General features: G+C 41.7%; 2 long non-coding RNA genes across 2 annotated transcripts in view; both read left to right on the top strand.

The window, feature by feature from the left end:
* LOC117938184 overlaps positions 1–4,415 on the top strand; it is a 7,850-nt gene extending 3,435 nt beyond the window's left edge. Inside the window, exons 2-3 of the long non-coding RNA XR_004655342.1 lie at positions 2,618–2,619; positions 4,402–4,415. This is a non-coding gene — a long non-coding RNA (uncharacterized LOC117938184). The remainder of the gene's footprint in view (positions 1–2,617; positions 2,620–4,401) is intronic.
* A 7,816-nt stretch (positions 4,416–12,231) lies between these two features.
* Positions 12,232–15,518, top strand: part of LOC117938102 — an 11,211-nt gene continuing 7,924 nt past the window's right edge. Inside the window, exon 1 of the long non-coding RNA XR_004655330.1 lies at positions 12,232–12,308. This is a non-coding gene — a long non-coding RNA (uncharacterized LOC117938102). The remainder of the gene's footprint in view (positions 12,309–15,518) is intronic.

The following is a 15,518-nucleotide window of genomic DNA, read 5'->3' as shown; positions in this document are numbered from 1 at the left end:
TTAATAGACTATATAACTTTCATACTCCACTTTTCAGCCCACGTAACATCTACATCTTCAAGTTCAGTTGGAGGCTGCGCAGTTACGCCTAGCCATAACCGGAAAAGTGCTTCTATTATTCTTTCTCGAAGTTCAATGTGTGTTTGGAGGTGGGGGGCTCCATTGTTATTTTCTTGAGCAATTAAATATATCTATTGTTCTGCCTGTTTTGTGACATGCCTAAAAAGTGCATAATATTGCTATACTGAAAGAATATCAGCATAATAATTATTACAACTAATGATTTTTCGTTAGGCTATTTTGGTGCCCTATGCACAGTGTGTGATGCGCGTGGTGGGAGCAGAGGCGCGGTCTGCAACCACCTGTTTGTTTTGACTAAGACATCAACATCATCTGTTTGTCAGCAAACTTATTTCAAAGACCTAGATGCACACTTTAATGAGAATATAATAACAGACTGATTTATAATAAGTTTAAATGAGTCATATTTGGTCATTTATGTTTACAGTTGTTTTTACTGTCCGAAGAAGATTGCAGAGACAGCGATTGGATAGAAAAATGCAATTTATTAAATTAAACGGCAACTAGACGTCATGAAGCACAGGACAAAACGATCTGGCACAAGACAAGGGAAACACAGAGGTTAAGTACAAGAGGTAACGAGGTAATGGGGAACCGGTGAAACGTCAGGTGAATCACATTAGGGCGGGGCTGGACAATCAGACAGGCAAACGTAAAGCTAGACAAGACAAGACAGGAAGCTGACTTTCAAGAACAGGAAGCAGAACAAACAGACAGGGAAATATAAGACAGGATCAACAATACCAGACTGGGGAGAAAACCGAGACAAAAACACGGGGAAGGCCAAACGGGAAAATAACCTCAAACAAAAACCCCAGGGCAGGACGGACATAGGTAAAGAGAGACACCCACACAAACAAAACAGAAAACGAAGCGAAAGGGAAAGAGCGAGAGGGACACAAACTGAGAGACTGGACAAACAGAGAGGGAGGCAAAGAGATCCAAATGGTGGGATAGAAGGGGAGCAAGACAGACGAGAGAGAGAAGGATTGCGTGGGAGAGACAGAGCGACACAGACAGAGTGAGAGGAACGTGGAGAGTCGGAGAGTGGCAAGCGCAGTGAGACAGGGTCAGGGAGCGAAACACGGAAAGAGATAAGAAGGGAGCGGGACAGAGCGAGGGGGACACACAGAGACAGGACAAGTAGGGCGGAGAGACATAAAAGGGAGAAGGCGAGACGCAAAAACCCATACAGACAAAAAGAGAGCGAGACAGACTGAGGACAGAAAGCAGAGAAGGGACTAGGAGTAGGGACAGAGAGAGAGACAAAGACATTGAGAGCAAGAGGCAATGGGGGAGACAAACGAGGAGACAAAGCGACACAGAGTGGGTGAGAGGAACACGGAGAGTCAGACAGACACATGGAGAGGCAGGGACAAAGCGAGAGACACATAGACAGCGGCAGTGAAACAAGCAAAGGCAACAAGACAGGAGATAGAACGAGGGATGACTAGACCAAGGAGAGGGACGAGACAAAGAGACAAAACAGGGGAGACACTGACACAGGGACAGAAGAGAGAAACACACACAACTACAGAAAAATTGAGAGAGATACCGAGACACAGAGAGTATGGGAGTCTCACAAACACAGGGACCGAAGAAGGACAAAGGGAAGGGAATTAGGAGGCGCAAGAGGATGTACGGGGGTGCCCAGGACAAGGCGCACTGGGGGACTCAAGAGCGGGTATACTACAAAACCCCACTAGAGGGCGCAAGAGGGACGCGAAGAAGCCCAAGAGGGGGCGCACTGGGAATCTTGGAAAGCCCACAGGGGGGCGCACTAGGGACATTGGGAAGCCCAAGGGGGGGCACACTAGGAAAACTGGAAAGCCCACAGGGGGGCGCACTAGGGACACTGGGAAGCCCACAGGGGGACACACTAGGAAATTCAAGAGGGGTGAGGCCAGACTTGGAAAAAACAGGTGGGACAGACCGCATGGAGACAGGCGGGTCGGGTTCAGGGACAATTTTGGGTAGGATGGACGGAGACGGCGAGACTACAGGCAGATCAGGTGTAGGAACAAATTTGGATGGGGTGGACGCAGGAACAGACAAAGATGGGGACAGGAATGGTGACAGGGACAGAGACAGTGACCGGGACAGGGTCAAAGACTGGGACAGAGACAAACACAGGAACTGAGACAAGCACGGGGACAGACGCAGGCACAGGAACAAGCACTGGGACAGAGACACGAACCGGTGCGGAGACAGGGACAGAAACAGACACAGTGACGGGGGACAAACACAGAGACAGGGACGGACACAAGACTAGGGAGACTAGGGCTAAGGGGGGCTAGGACATGAGGAACTGGGGTTCCTGAGGGCCTGGGACTACGGCAAGGACCAGATGAAGCCAGGGGACTGAGTCCCGGGGGACCCCTGGAACCGGGACCAGGGGGACCCCGGGAGCCAATGCCCAGGGAGGGCGGAGGCCCAGACACCGGCTGGGGGTCGGGGGCGCCAACCGCCGACCGAGGGCCAAAAATGTTAAACGTCGGCCGGAGGGCAGGGCCACCGAGCACCAGCCGGGGGACAGAAGTGCTGGGCCTCTGGTCAGGGTCGGGTGGTCTGGTCGGCTGGTCTGGGTCTGGGTTGACGGTCGGCTGGGGCTCGGCGGCGGCGGCAGTTGTTGGCTGGGGCTCGGCAGCGGCAGTCGTTGGCTGGAAATCCGCTGCGGTTTCCGGGGAGGACCGGTCGGTTACGACTCCCCGGGAATCGGTCTCAGAGGGCCCCGGGAGGGGACCGAACTCCGCGTCCACCTGTTCCCACCGCACCAACATGAGGTGCCAAGTCTCTGTGGAGTCCAACTCGTGCATGCGTCAAAACGCGGCGGACATGACGTCCGCCAACGGGTCGGGTGGGTGGAGGAGCGTCTGAAACCAATACTCCGCTGGGTCCATATTTAGGCCAGATCGTTCTGTTTTGGGACAGAGAGAGGACCCGAACGCAGAGTAGTAGAACCACAACAAGGGATTTATTGTCCACACACAGAAGAAGAACGGGGGAGGTCCAACAGAATATCACAAAAAGACACGTGGGAAGATCAAAACTCCAAACAGGGAAACCAGGGGACACTCACGGGGAATCTGCTGGCACACCAACGGAGACACAAGGGCTGGGTAGGCAGACAGGACGGCAGACAGGACGGCAGACAGGTAAACTGGCAACTAGACGTCATGAAGCACAGGACAAAACAATCTGGCACAAGACAGGGGAAACACAGAGGTTAAGTACAAGAGGTAACGAGGTAATGGGGAACAGTTGAGACGTCAGGTGAATCCCATTAGGGCAGGGCTGGACAATCAGACAGGCAAACGTAAAGCTAGACAAGACAAGACAGGAAGCTGACTATAAAGAACAGGAAACAGAACAAACAGACAGGGAAATATAAGACAGGATCAACAATACCAGACTGGGGAGAAAACCGAGACAAAAACACAGGGAAGGCCAATCGGGAAAATAACCTCAAACAAAAACCCCAAACCACAACAATATTTATGGATATTACACCCACAGCAATGCTACACAAGCATTTGTGTGTCTAAAACAGTCCTCCTATATGCAAAAATAAACATAATAAACATTATAACTCATATAAAGCACATTTTAATTATATTTCTTCAAAAAAGGCCCAAATATTTGCAAAATCTTAAACCAGTGTGGCCATTTTCCTCTGTAGATATCTATCTTGTGTACTATAGCATCTTTGATCGCATACTAGACTACTTTGACCGGGCGGGGGCACTATTCACCCTCCATACAGGTGGGTGATGTTGTCCACACTCCATACTCTTTGGCTGACGTAGTCTCCCATATATGGGCATGCTGATGGCTGTACTTTCGTAAACAGAGAGCAGACACGGAGCAGCAAGAGCTAGCGGCATAATTGAGCGAAAGCGCGAGAAATTATGGACATAAAGTGGATAAATCTAGTCTGCAACGGTTTGGATTTAATGGTCAACGACCCCGAAAAAGGCTGGAAGTTCCAGGCTAGATAGAAAATCGCCTGTAGAGGCTAGAGAGACTCGGAAGAGACCTCCGTAACCGCTAACTTGTTAGCTTTTGGCCGCTACTTTTGATAAGTTTCTATGTTTTATGGTTGTTAAATGATTAAACTATGAATCAGAGGTGCTGTTTAGGCTCGTGGGCAAGGTTTTAAACATTTTTCAAGGTTAAAACAAGTGGTACACTTTAAGATTAAAGGTCCATGGTACCAAAAAAAACACATTTAAAAGGGAGTTTACATTTAAATGATGAGTTGACTATGGGGTTAAAAACAATATTGGTTAATAATCAGTTTTATGAGTATTTTGGGCTGAGTTAAATTTTGTTTTGAATTTGACATAATGTGTAAAGCTTTCAAACACATTAGAAGGGTTAAGAGGTTTTTGGATTATTATGACTTTTTTTTTTCATTACACTGGCGGAAAACAACAAAATGACAGACAGAAGTTGTGAGCCAAAAAGTCATCATAAAGCTATGTAGCTATCTGACAGGAACTGCTGCTATGTGGGTTTATTACTACGTTTGACACATTTTACATACAAGTATTGATCATAGCCACTAAGTATACACTTTATTACTTAATCCGATTTTCTCTTGATTCGGTTTGGATATGGCTTAGCAAATCTCATTTTTATGTCATAATGTATGCTCTTACCTGTATTTTTCTGATTTAAAAGGAGCATGAGATGCTAATATTATTATATTCATTGCAGCTTAGTGTTGTTGAGGTCATTGTTCAAAATATAGTAATTACAGTGGTAACACCTACATTTCCATCCATCCATCTTCATTCACTTATCCGGTATCAGGTTGCGGGGGCAGCAATTTCCCATCTTACAAATGATATCTTGTCCCAAAGTGTTTGAGTTGCAGTGTATTGTAAGAGCTCTTGCCAGATTCAGCGTCACGTCAGGGCCATCCTTTCTCGTGGTTGCATGAACACCTTGCACTTCCAACCTTTACTTTTTCTTGAATTCTCTGCCCTTACTAACACGCAGAACATTGTGCAGACATACAGAAATGGCCCATTCAATGCATTTTCTTTATTTTCATGACTATTTACATAGTAGATTCTCACTGAAGGCATTAATACTATGAATGAACACATGTGGAATTATGTAGTCAACAAAAAAGTGTGAAATAACTGAAAACATGTCTTATATTGTGTACAAGTGGAATTGATTGACGGACATTGATTTGGTCAATTTTCACCGAATCAACCCCCCCTTTACCGGGTAAACAGACTGAAGCTGGACTGCTATCTACTCCTGTGCATTGTCTTATCTCCTCATGCAAGGCCGAACGAATTGAACTTTCTAACAACTTGGACAGTCTGAGGCTTCATATTACACACACACACACACACAACTCTCATTCCACACCATACATGCCCTCCCCTATCCCCACCTGCTTCCGTCTGACTGCCTCGGTCTCTTTTCGTTTGTTTTTCCCATCCTCCCGAGTCACCACAAAAAATTCCTTCATGTACCGTGTGTAGCCTTGTGCATTGTTGTTATGTCCTGTATTCTATCTTGCTATCTGCTTAAATCCTTTTCAGAGTGCGTGTGGCGGCGCTTTAAATAGCTGCGGCCCGGAGGTTCTCTCTAAACTGCATTTTGTTGCATTGTACCTGTACATGTGTAATGACAATAAAGTTGAATCTAATCTAATCTAATACTCTAGTTTCTTCAAAGTAGCCACCCTTTGCTTTTTTGATAGCGCTGCAAACCCTTGGTGTTCTCTCAATGAGCTTCATGAGGTAGTCGCCTGAAATGGTTTTCACTTCACAGGTGTGCCTTGTCAGGGTTAATTAGTGGAATTTCTTGCCTTATTAATGGAGTTGGGACCATCAGTTGTGTTGTGCAGAAGTCTTCACCTCTGCTGCTGAGGATAAGTTCATCCGAGTCACCAGCCTCTTAAAATGCAAGTTAACAGCAGCTCAGATTAGAGACCATATGGATACCACACAGAGTTCTAGCAGCAGACACATATCTAGAACAACTGTTAACCCATTTGTGCCGGATGCTTCGCGCCAACAAATTACATCCACAGCTGGTTACTGCGTTGCACAACTCTGAACCTCCTGCTGGCTGCTGCGTGGGGCGGCATTTTTTATTTGTCAGTCTTTTCATGACACGTCATTGGTTCAAATACACATGAGGCGGGTCTTGTTGGCTATTTAAAGCCATGTGACCACCAAAATATACTGTAGTTTGCTGAAAATCATGTCAATCAACCAGACATCCATGTGAGTTTGTTTACGAATTTTTGAGAGACGAGCGAGAAAATTGCTACGACAGAGGAAGATTTTGACAGCGAGGGCAGTGACATTGTGTTGGAAGATAGTGAGGAGTTTGGGAGGGAGGATGTGGTAGATGATGATTAAGTGCTGGATGATCCTTTGCGCCACGCAGCAGCCGGCAGGAGGATCAGAGTTGCGCAACGCAGTAACCGGCGATAGATGTAATGTGTCGGCGCAAAGCATCCAGCACAAATGGGTTAAGAGGAGACTGCGCGAATCAGGCCTTTATGGTAAAATAGCAGCTAAGAAACCATTGCTAAGGAGAGGCAAAAAGCAGAAGAGATTTGTTTGGTCCAAGAAACAGAGATCTTTGGTTCCAACAGCCGTGTCTTTGTGCGATGCAGGAAAAGTTACCGGATGGATTCCACATGCCTGGTTCCCACCCTTAAGCATGGAGGAGGAGGTGTGATGATGTGGTGGTGCTTTGCTGGTGACACTGTTGAGGATTTATTCCAAATTTAAGGCACACCGAACCAGCATGGCTACCACAGCATCCTATCCCATCCGATTGTGTTTAGTTGGACCATCATTTATTTTTCAACAGGACAATGACCCCAAACACAACTCCAAGCTGTGTAAGGGCTATATGACCAAGAAGGAGAGTGACAGAGTGCTGTGCCTCCACAGTCACCGGACCTGAACCCAATTGAGATGGTTTGGGTGAGCTGGACCCAAAGTGAAGGCAAAAGGGCCATCAAGTGCTAAGTATCTCTGGGAACTCCTTCAAGACTGTTGGGAAACCATTTCAGGTGACTACCTCTTGAAGCTCATCAAGACAATGTGTGCAAAGCAGTAATCAGAGCTAGAATAGTATAACATAAGACATGTTTTCAGTTATTTCACACATTTTTGTTAAGTAGATAATTCCATAAGTGTTCATTTATAGCTTTGATGCCTTCAGTGAGAATCTACAATGTAAATAGTTATGAAAATAAAGGAAACTGAAGAAGGTGTGACCAAACTTTGGCCTTTACTGTATATTTAGCTGAAACATAAGGAATAAGCAGCAGTGATGACTAAGACAGTGGCCAGATATGTTGTAGTATCCACCTTTATGGATTTAGACAGGAGAATAACTGGATATTATTTTGATTCTGACTCCTGTTTCCTTCTGCTTTGCTCTCTATCCAATCTCACTGTGTCTGTCATCAAAGCAATGATCTGTTTAGATTTCTGAAATGGCACAGCCTTGTTCATTCTCCTGCATTCTCAGCATGTTTTTCCGTATGGGCGAGATGAGCTGGGCAAGCTGATGACAATAGAGAACGAGAGGCAGGGAAACTCCGTCTGGCTCGGAAGGCAATGAGCTATTGGAGCCCTGCAGAGTTCAATCAATAGCATGTGTATGGCATCTGTTCACAGTGTTTGTGCCCAAATACTGCTGCGCTCACACTACAGACTTGTCTTGTAACATCAGGGGATCAGATATCAAGGTTGCTTACTTTTGAAGAGTTTTTCCAAACAAAATTGTTGATGTTTGACAAGATTGCTTGTGTCTGTGCACACACCTGAATGGATGCATTTGGGAAATTAAGAGTTGGCTCTGTATTCTTGTGCTTTTCTATTAATTACTTCACTAACAATGTTCTTTCTGGCAAATGCGCAAAGAAGAAATTTATTACAGACAAGACAAAAACTTCACAGCTCAATACAACATGGAACCGTTATTTGCACTTACATGTTCATCTATTGTGGTGCAATTTTCTACTTTGGTAACTTGGCAATAATTGAAGGTATCTAGATAAGAGTGACATGACACTGTCATGAACACATGACACTGTCATGACACAGTCATGACACGTGAACCCTAATCATAACTTGTCATGACAAAACTGGTAGACACACGTTTTTGAGTTGTTTATGTTTATGACACGTTCATGACAGTGTCATCTCACTTTTATAAAGATACCTTCAAGAAAAGTGTAACCTCTACTTTTAATCAATTAACTAGAACCTGCTTTTTTTTTGCACTCATCATTAATGTTGAGAGTAACACATTACAAAAAGAATGCAATAAAAGTAGGGTATTCCTTTTTATTGTAATTATAGATTACTGTAAGAATAGATTTACTGTAATGCATTAATATAACGCTTTGCTTTTAAAATTTTGGTAATATGATACCCTTACATCTCAGTAATGCAAGTTACAACTCATTTTAACGCAACATTTAGTGGTGTTTTGGTTTTTTAAGAATTCACCAACACCTCGCAACATTTCTTCGCAGGAAGAAAAAGCTGTGAGTGTTGTTTCCTGTTGCTGTGTTCAATGGTTGAGATGACTGCAGAGACAGATACATCTATGTCCCAACATGTAACGTTATGACAGCGTGGACAGCAGTGTGTCCAAGCTGCAGACAGAGAGAAACATGTCAGTAATTAATGTTTAGGCTTGCTCCACATAATATCATTGTATTATATCAGCCGTGGAGAGTAACTCTGCCTTTAGAGGAACGGCTTTGAATGACCAACAAAAACGCTAGTCTTTTACTGTGACATTTTCTGTTCAATATGTTGACGTTTTCCAAACTAGAAAGTGAGCAGACTGACATGTTTTGCATTGCAAGTGTATACAACAGACAACTTCCATGTATGCTACTTCAAAATAAAAGCACTTCCTGTGACGCTTTCCCGTAAAACCAAATAACTAAACACTGAACATAAGGTTGTGTACCTTTTCACATATCAGCTGTAAATCAAGTTCTATAAATAATGCAGATAATGAGTTTTAATCACACTAAAATTGATCATTGCCTGTAGACTGTTTTAAACTGAACAACATGAATTTCTTATTCCAGGGCTTGAAACAAACATTTTACAACGATGCCAAACTTCAATACAACTGTAAGGCATTTTTAATTGAGTATTTTAATTTTCTCTTACTTGCCTTTTGGACATTTTACTTATCTATTTTATAGCTTTAGTTACTTTGTATTTTCATATTTAAGCTGCAGTAGGGAGTTCTGAGAAAACTTGGACTTAGCCTTAAAATTTGAACAAGCACACCTAACAGGTCCTTGCTCTCTGCTGCGCTACAGCCCTCCCTCCACAGCTCCTCCCCCACAGCAGTGCATGCCGTGAACGCGCAGGCTGGTAAGCAGGGCCACCGATGCTTTCCACATCGTCATGGACAATACAGGGGATTTATTCTGAGGGGCGTATAGCTGTTGTGTGTTGTGCTTTTAAAACTTTGATTACTTAATGTAAAAATATTGCTTATTTAAAATATTTCTATTAAAAGATATGTTAATACTTTACACAGTACATTACTGAATTACCTTTTGGATCAATTAAAAACACTAAACTTTCAGTAGGAATGGTGAATCATTGAGGAATCTCACTAAGCCAAGGAATAACAACATCTTAGAAATATGTCTTAGGTTTTATTTTGCATATGGGTAAAATAAATCAGCTTTTTTTTGCAAAGTACTCCTGCACAAGGAAATACTGAACATTTTGATTTGGACTGAAGGAGATTCCTTCACGTGCCTCTGTGTCTGGGGCCATGTCTGACCTGTTGAAGGAGCATAAAGAATTTGTGTCAGACATTTGATTTACAAATTACATCCTGAGGGGGAACAAAACGTGTATGTTTAAAAATTATCAAAAATAGTATTCTGCCTTGCCAAACGTTGAGAGTGACAGCGCACAATTAAACGTGTTTCACCATAGCTAAGCTACATTTAATTGTGATCGACAAAAAGCATTTTGGCTTACTAAATGTAGGTATCAAAACAATATTTCTTATAATGAGTGTGAAGGAGTTAGCAGGGAAAGTTAAACTTCACCTGCTAGCTACAACATTCCTGCCGTTCTACAAGCTAACAAGCTAACTGTTAGACTTAGCAACAAGCTACAGAGTCAAATGAAATTTGCCCGATCACCAGTGATATACTGTAACTAATTACTTAAACAACAGTCACTAGTAATCTATAACTGTTTGGAAGTAACTTGCCCAACACTGCTCATCATTGATCATCTTATGGATGATTTAACTTACATGATTTTCAGTTAAAAGTCTTAGTGAAGGCTCAATATAGATAAGCAATTAGGGCCCCACTTGCAGTTGCTCAGAATGGAAAACTGTCACCCACTCATTTGTGGGTATTTCTTTTTTCTTTCTAAGTCTATCCATCTGTCCACCCATTTTTGACCAAGTATCTGGGTCACACTGGCAGTATGCTAAGCAAGGTAGCCAGGAGGCCTCTCCCCGCTTTATCCTTCAGTTCCTCCTTGGGTGTTCCATAAGGTCAGATGGAATATGTAAACCCAGGAACATATTGTACTGATTGACCTTATAATATGAATTTTGAATTAATTAATTTTTGAATTCAGCTAAATTTCTTCCAGATCAGGTTGCTGTTTGTCAATGCCTGATTAACAGCCTGAATGGTCAATTAAAACAAAAGCAAAAAAAAACAAAAAAACACTGACAGTATAATTATAAGTACTATGTATTTCTGCTCACTGTTGAGTAGGCGGTCCTTAATGTGACCCGGGACTCATACAGTATGTGTACACACTTTTGATTGGATCACTCTTAGTGATTTTAATACCAGGTAGAAATGGGGTCCAAAAGAAACTTAACTCAATCACTTTGGGGCATCAACTTTCCGTCAAAACAGAATGAGTAATCCATGAAATAACATGAATCCAAAAGAGAAATCTTATGAAAGATGATAAAATAACTAAATGATTGCTGTTGATCCTGCAATTAAATGGGAGAAGTTCAACCACACACAGTGCCATGATTCACAATCTCCCAAAAGTAACAAGTCATATTATGGGACTGTTTTCATGATTCATATCCATGTTTTGAAAGATTATGTCATTTTTAACCCACCGTTGTCCTAGTTCTCTTGTGCAGATATGTTTACATGATTGATTTATTATTAATAAATTATAAGGCTCCATAAATGCAGTTTATTTTAGCACTTCAATAGTTAGTATGGACATTGGGGTCACATAGCATCTGGGACACCTTGGGACAGTCCAACAGCAGTTGTTAGATTGTCAGTGTTGATGTCCAAATGATGCTTCATGAAGCCTTATTTGTATTTGTTCACCCAACTAACAGTCCAGTTGGATTTAAAAGCTTTGTTGAACAGAGAGCACTATTGGGCTCAGAAAATTTAAGGAAATGCTTCACAAAACATCACTACTTAATAATAACTTGACAGGCAAATGTATCTGGCTGTTGACCATGGACACAGACAGACATTTGGACGAGCAGTAGTTTAATTTTGTTACACTTGTTTGTTTGTTAAGTGTTTTCATCTGTTTTGAGAAATGATAACATCACATGGTGGCTCATAATTCTTACTGTAACCATGACACTCAAACGTGGCCACAATGTCTGGTAACATTTTATAATAACCATCATTAATAGATGGTAAATTGATAGGTAATTAATCCTTAGTTTATTGTCATTTAACTGTTAGCAAACTTTCATTTTACTCTTAACAAGCAATTAAATTATAATTAATAAAATATTAGTAGTGCTGTAAACTAACAGCTTAACAGTTAATTGTAACACACATTATTTCCCTCATTTACTATATTAGTTATCGGGTAATGATTAAAAAATGTTTGTAAGCCTTTAAGAAAACGTTTTTAAAACATCTATAAACATTACATAGATAGATTGACCAGATATTTCTAACACTATTTTAAGGGTTACTAGTTGGTTTGTAAATCATCTACATCAGTGTCTGGATTGATATCATAAAGTTGCAACAGATGGCTATAATGCCTTGTTAAATAGTTAATAAATACTTCGTAAACCATCTATAAACATTACCTGGATGCTATTGTAAAGTCAAATTAAAAGATAATAGTGAATAATGACTGTGAAAATATGTAAATAGAAAACTACAAACTTCAATGTTGCATGGATGACGTCTCACTGAAGCTACGATGTCTGTGTGTATCCAACCTTGCTTGTTCTTTTGCTTATCTGCTGAAAACACTTAACTGAATAAAACAGGTAAGACAAAATTGTGTTGTGGAACCAAGCTAAGCGAGCTAGCTAGCGAGCAAGTTGAGCATCAAGCTAGATGACTTAAATTGTAGAGTAACAGTAACAATACATCTTTGGAAACACAATCGAGTGAAACACTTTGCAGTGTTTTCCTGCAAATGAATCGATTACAGGGCTTGACAGTTGTGGGGATATTGTCTGCATTAATCAGTCCATAGTGCCTACCCTGGGTAAACAAGGATATGCTGCAATCATCCAATAATTATTCAGTACCCTGCATACGCAAGCACCATCTGCAGTTGACAAGGAATTATCCAGTGACCTGTATAAACAAGCACAAACTGAAGGCATCAAATAATGATCTGCTATGCTGCAAGCAAGCACCATTTGCAGTCATCTCAACCCGTTCTCATTGCAATCTTGTAAAATACGGACACTTGGTCAGTAACTGAACGCGTCACATACAACGCAGTAAGCACCCCTCAGTGTGTGTACCGAACGCTTACCGGGCAGAGCAGCAGTTTCATGGTGTGAAGATGATGTAGTATTTCTTTTCAAAGAGTATTTTTTTAGCATTTCATAGCTTTTATTTAATGGGATAGCTTGAAGACAGGAAAGGGAAGAGAGAGGAGAGACAATATGCAGCAAAGGGCCACGAGACAGATTCTAACCCGGGCCGCTGCCAAGGCCTACATAGGGTGCACACTCTACTTGGTGAGCTACAGGTCCCCCCAAAATTGAGTGGTATTAAGAGCGACAACGATAGCAAATAGTTTTAAAGCCGGAAATTCCATGTTGGGAGGTTAGATGGGTCAAAAACACAGTATTCCAGATACGCTAATCCACAGCCATTGGGGTCTGCAAGAGGAGACGAGACGAGAGGTCCCCCTTGTCCTCTGACAGCATCGGTCCTGCTGCAAAGCGGCTGTCACGTCATCCTCCATATCCAGATTTCGACAAACCATGTCCTTGTCCTTGGCTGTAGCGCTCTCCCTCTGTAGGTCACTCCCAGGACGGCCAGATAAATAAGGAAAATTGAGACACCTTTGGCATGTAACTTACGCTGTACTGCTATAAAATCCAGGCGCCTCTGGACGGTGAAAGCACTGCAGTCAGCCTTAAAAAGCAGCGTTGCATTGCAATAACGAATTTAGGCTTTCTGCTGTACTTGTCTCACCCCCTGAAGGAATGCTTGGCGGTCATGGTTTCGCAAACACCTGAAAATCAGTGTATGTGTCATTGTACGCGTGGCGTTTTCTAGAAGAAGACACTGAATACCTAAAATTATTTTGCTTTAAAATGATCAAATCCTAGAGATACAAAATAAAAATGTCAGCACAATGTGTGTTATGTATGTGATTTACATATTGATAAATAAATCTTTGTATTGTTATCAAAATCCACAACGCTAAAATACCAAAAATGTCATTAAATTGTGAACCTGCACTTATACCTTACACATACATCTTCCCTTTAGCAATGGCACTTAACAAAATTTACATGGCGTGTAGCCTACCCATACTGCACCATTGCTCTTTCAGTCTCTGTGGCTGGCTTATTCAGTCACACATGGCCACATATCTAATTTCACATTACAAGTAACAGCACAGAAAATTCAATTTGTTTTTGTTTCCCTGCCATTTAGTGCAATTTCCATAAAATGAGAGTGGCTGACATCCAAAATCAATGGCTGCTTCCAAACCCCCAAGACTAATGGGCTAGATAGCTAAAACCGCAACTTAATTGTTCAGGAATGTCCTTGAAAATTGTGTGTCAGCCTCTCTCTCTCTCTCTCTCTCTCTCTCTCTCTCTCTCCCTCTCTCCCTCTCTCCCTCTTCTATTTACACTGCACTCCTGACTGCTTCTTGAGGAATTGTTTAATGCAAGCTTTGTAATGACATGGATTTAGAATTCTAACAGTCATGCTTAAATGAGCCCAACTGGAACCCGGGTATTCCAGAATTAATTATTCACAGATACTTTATTGCAATTTGTGATCACACTTGTCATGTGAGTACACCACAAGAACCTTATCTCACTGGATATCCTTTCTTTCTCTGTCAAGGTGTGGGGTGCGGTTTGTAAAGCGGCTCACACTAAAAATAACATTAACATTTTGTCACATTTAGCTTTAAATAATGTTTAAAAAACTGGTATGAAAACTTTGAGGGTCACTTTCTTGCACATTTACAACAATATTTGTCAACTTGGAGATATTTTAAAGAGTTAAATCCAAATATTAAACATTACACCTAAATGTTAAATGTTAAATCTAAATGTTAAATCCAAATCTAAATGTAAAATCTAAATGTTAAATCTAAATCTAAATGTTAAATCTGAATATTAAATCTATATCTAAATGTTAAATCTAAAAATTAAATCTAAATCTAAAAGTTAAATCTACATCTAAATGTTAAATCTAAATGTTAAATCTAAATCTAAATGTTAAATCTAAATCTAAATCTAAATGTTTTGGGTGAAACTAAATATTTAACTAATATGCAAATTAAAATGCCGGTAACCGGAGATACCAAAATAAAAGCTAGAGCAGTTCAGTGTATGTTTGTAGTGTCAAATAATGAATAAAAATCATCTCATCCAGGGAAATGGACTCTTGAACTTGGATAAACGTGATAATAACTACCTAAAATATTTATACAGTTGGAGAAACTGTATTTGGAGAGTACTTTGAGTTTTTAGTGTCACTTTTATGTAGCCACTATAGCCAGTCACCGGGAGGGGCTCACTTTGACTGATCTGTCATGTTCGCTTGCATTAAGGCCAGCTAGAGCCTACCCCCGCCTGCCCAGACAAGGTACTGTACTGTTGGCCATGGTCACTCTGCGAAATCAGCATTAGTCAAGAACATTGGCAGAGCCGTCCTGGTGGCGATAAAAACGTCGTTAGACATTTCGCAGAGTGACCACGGCCGACAGTACCTTGCCTTGTTGGGGGTGGGCAGGGATAGTCTCTAGCTGGCCTTGATGCAAGCAAACATGACAGATCAGTCAAAGTGAGCCCCCCCTGGTGACTGGCTATAGTGGCTGCAGGTCATAATTCCCACACCATTCATGAAAGTGACACTAAAAACTCAAAGTACTGTCCAAATACAGTTTCTCCAACTATGTTTATTATTTTAGGTAGTTATTATC

The sequence above is a fragment of the Etheostoma cragini genome, chromosome 22, assembly GCF_013103735.1.
Source record: "Etheostoma cragini isolate CJK2018 chromosome 22, CSU_Ecrag_1.0, whole genome shotgun sequence".
In the NCBI taxonomy this organism is placed as follows: domain Eukaryota; kingdom Metazoa; phylum Chordata; class Actinopteri; order Perciformes; family Percidae; genus Etheostoma; species Etheostoma cragini.
Note: the sequence above shows the minus strand (reverse complement) of the source record. Positions and strands in the feature narration are given on the sequence as shown.